Genomic DNA, 4391 nt, shown 5'->3' on the forward strand with positions numbered 1-4391 from the left:
TCACTCGAATACTAAATTCCTGCTAAATAACGAATATTAATGATCTTCTCGAGAATTTAACCTTTTATCGAAATAAATAAATAAATAAATAAATAAAGGAAGAGGATGAAAAAGAAGAGAATCTAAAGAGATTAGACGTCGACGAGATATCGAAACTGATCGTCTATTAAAAGAACGCCGTTCTTAAATATTAAAATATCTTATTTATATTTATTTCGTTTCAAGCTTTCTGAACTTCTTTCTTTCGAGTAAAGGTAGAACTTTGTGAAAATCTTTAGAAGCGCTTTAATTTATCTCAAGAAGAACAGGTAGAAAATTGTAAAACTTTGAAGGCGAAAAAGTGAAAGTTGTTTCACGGAGGAAAAAAGGGAGAGAAGTATGAATATAAGCGTTTGTTTTGTGCATCGGTGGACGACCGAAACAGTGGAACTCTAGTCTATCCCTGCATCGCGTAATAACCGAGTGGCCATTGGACGGGCAAACTTTCTGCCTCATTAGGGGAAATATAGGCGTGCTTGCGTGTCTGCAGTCGTGCGGCCAGTCTTTTTCTTATGTCGAAAGTGGAGAAAGTTCGCGAGAGTCACGTACGCGAGAAAGCGTGCTCCTACGGGAACAACTATCTCGAAAGACCAGGGAACCTTGACGTTTTTACTTTTCACGAAGAAATTCATTGATTATTCGACTCAACTGTTCGATATTCAATTACGATAAAATTAATTAAAAACCGAAAAAAGAAAGGATCACAATTGTTGGTATCACAATTGTGTGAATACTCGAAATAATCATCGTTGAAAAATATCAAGTTTGAGTATCTTTGCTCATTCGTTATTCGATGTTTCTAATAAAAAAAAAAAACAGAGTCGTTCTCGATATATTTATTTATTTTCAATTTTAAAATAGTTATCAGGGAATACGATAGATACATGATTCCAATTTGAGAAAGAAATTAATTGGTTTGAACGAAGGAACGTAAAAATTTCGGAAAGCAATTATAGGGTAGTAGTGAGCAACGTTGGGAATAATAACCGTTGTTTGCAAATCAATATGTTATCGCGTAAACTGTTATTGCACGATATAGATATTGACATTGAATACGGTAAATATCGTTTTATGTGATTATTAAACCTTGAATAATATTGATTTATAGAGATTTGCTTACGGATCGTCCGTGACGATTATATACAGACCAGCTTCATAAATTCAACGTCTCGAGGGATGAAACTACTCCTGATAAATGAAACGTTTGCGAATATTTTCTAATTATACTGCGTGTAATAAAGTGTGTCAAGCAAACACTGTGCTTGCGCGCTGACAAAGTAGCACGGGGCAAAGGACGAGCGAGGAAATGAAATAAGAATAAAAGTCGCGTCTCTTGTGTGATTAATACCCAAGCCTCAATTAACCGAAAACGCAAACCGTGTCGAAGGCGAAACGTGCACGGGGATAAGGATTTTACCATCCTTAGGCGAAGAGTTTGGAAGCTCGTGAACCTCGTTTCCACTCTTCGATTTTAATTAAAACGACCTGTATACCTTTGTCATTCTTTACAAACATCGAGGACAAATGTCAAATATTTATTATAATCTCATCCGAAAAAACCAAATGATGAAAACGCGTATATAATAGAAATATCCAAGCCCGTCTGTCTATAAATCGTCGATTTATTCGATAAACACGAGAAAGCGTTCTCGTTAATTTTATAATTAATTTAGAGTAGTTGGAAACCGATCAACACGTGGACACGTTTCGAACCACGCGAACTCCGATTAAAATCGATCTCGACTCGACACTCGTATCCGTATCCGAAAAGACGGGGAAGCATTCACCCCTACGTCGAATTCGCGACGTCCATCGTCGGGAGAATTGGCGGGGGTTAACAATGGGTCGGGTTGGATTATTAATAGTTGGCCAGGCTGTTGTTTCTCGGCTGGGTGTTCACCTGGTAAATAATGGACGGCGTTTCGGCGGTATGGCGATGAGATGCGCTCGTTGGAGCGTGTGCGCCCTCTAGCGCGTTAAGAATGGCCGGTGGACGGCCTAGGGGAGGGGAGGCTAGTTGTTTAATTAATCACGCGATTTATTACATTTCTCCGTGATTTTTCGTAACGGCCTTTTGTTCGAGACAAAGCACCGTGCTCTTTGTCCGTGTCTCTCCCTTTCTCTCCTCCCCCCTCTCTCTCTCTCTCTCTCTGACCGAGCACGAGGCTCAAAAACAAAGCGAAAAGGAACAACCATCGCGGCTCGACTTAATTAGATGCTAGGTACAGAACGCCGGGTGATTTTTCTTGGTTTAAATTAAACGTGGGCCCGCCAAATACATCCCCGCAGTTCCGTCCCATTACGAGCCATTTTAATTAATGTTTCGACAATCCGACTCGTTCGGCTACTTTCCATTCCTCCCTCCCGTTCGTTCTTCTTCTTCTTCCGTTACGAGGCGATATAAGCTGCGATTTCCTCTCGTTTCTCCCACTTTAAGGGGGAGGGGGTGTCGTTGTCGTTGAAGATTAATCGAAAAAATTCTTAAAATGATTTTCACGCGTTAAGTGTTCAAGGATGGGTTGTAATCTGAAACAAGAAATTTTGCATCAATCATGCAAATACATTGGACACGAATAATTGATATCCATACATCTCGCGACACGAAAAATCTTGTCGATATTCCAGTTACAAATTAATGTAATCGAACGTAAATTACGAAAAGTAAAGAAAAAGCGTATTTCTTCTCGAACGCGCAGATGTTTATTCCACAAAAATCTGTGATCTATTGGATATTAATGAAAAATTCTGATGAGATGAAATGATCGAATGAATATTCGCGTATTTTAATTTAAAAAGGATTGGACAGAGGAGCACATCATTGTTTCACTTAGTATAACGATTGCGTAAAAAACTAAATATCCTGCTAGAACAGTGTACAGACACTCGAATAATAAATTACTATGGGATGAAAAAGGAGGAACAAACAAAGCATCGAGATAAAATCATAATGCCATTAGATACTTTCTGTTATAATTTCGAGAAGATGAGAACTTGTCTATGTTATATCACTTAATCGTTACAACCCCTATACAAACGCATAGCCATTATATTACCATCGAATATTTGGAAATAGGGAAGAAATTCTTCTAATGATAAAATGAGATAAAAGCGATTCGAGTTCATCGCAGAAGAGTGCTTTTCCCCACTAGTTATTGTCCCTTAACTTACGCCCCAACTGGGATTATCGCGAGAACCGGAAGTTAATCCCGTTTCTCGTCGACGAAGCGTTGATCCCGTTTCCGGCGCGGAATATCGGTTCGCGGTTCGAGGAAGAGCGAGACGACGCAGTTGGACGCATCTGTTGCAGAAACTACGGTATCCAGTGACCATAACCACGAAGCAACGAGCCACGGAGAAACCGTTTCCTCCGTTCCAGCTGGAGACACTCGCCCCCTCGGTTTCAGCTTGGCCTCTGGCATTTTTTCGCGAGCACACGTTGCAACCAACCCCGGCGACGATGCCATTTCGAGCGCGTTTCCTCTTATGGGGAAAGAGGGAGGAGGGGGATGTGCGGACAATCGAGATCCTTCGGATAGGGTGGAAATAACAACCGACTGGAAATAAGGAATAGCGTGTTTCTGGATTTCCACGTAAACGAGAGATGTGGAGACAATTTTTTCAGAATCGAAGATCGGTTCATTTCAACGTATTCTCGGATAGATCGGTTTATTTATATTATTATAAAAATTAAAATAATACGATAATACGCGAATTAAGTTTCGAGCGATTTCGATACACCATTTCGTTTAGAGGTTACGTGACTATATTAAATAGATCGAATACATACATTCTAATTAAACTATATTGATATACTGTTAATATTGTCTATGTGGAGCAACCGATTCATCACTTAATATACATATATATATATATATATATACATATATCTGATCTATTTATCATCGAATCGCAGGATATGGATTAATTATCTATTATGGCCAAGTTGCCACCGTTGTGATTAAACTTCGATCCAAGTACTGGATCGATGAACATAGGATCTCGAGTTTACGATTTATATACTTTTACATTCGTTTCATTGATCGAACAAATTGGGAAAAATTTGCCAGAGCTGATTATCGCGTCGGAACAGCCCGTTTCTCTCGGTTCGTTTCCCTTGGCGCGGGATACTCGGGCCGAGGTTTACCTTCTTATGAGAAGAAACGGGGCCGCATAATTTTCCATTAGCCGGAACATTCGCGAGAATCAACACTGGCAAAATGAATTTAAGAACGGGGAGGTTTGCGGTCCACCGGGGGATAAAACCCGTTGCTCGACCTTAAATTAAGACACTTCAAATATTAACCCCCCCTTCTCGAACCCTTCCTCTCCACTCCTTTTTTTTTTTTTTTTTT

The sequence above is a fragment of the Apis dorsata genome, unplaced genomic scaffold (assembly GCF_000469605.1).
Source record: "Apis dorsata unplaced genomic scaffold, Apis dorsata 1.3 scaffold_68, whole genome shotgun sequence".
Taxonomy (NCBI): domain Eukaryota; kingdom Metazoa; phylum Arthropoda; class Insecta; order Hymenoptera; family Apidae; genus Apis; species Apis dorsata.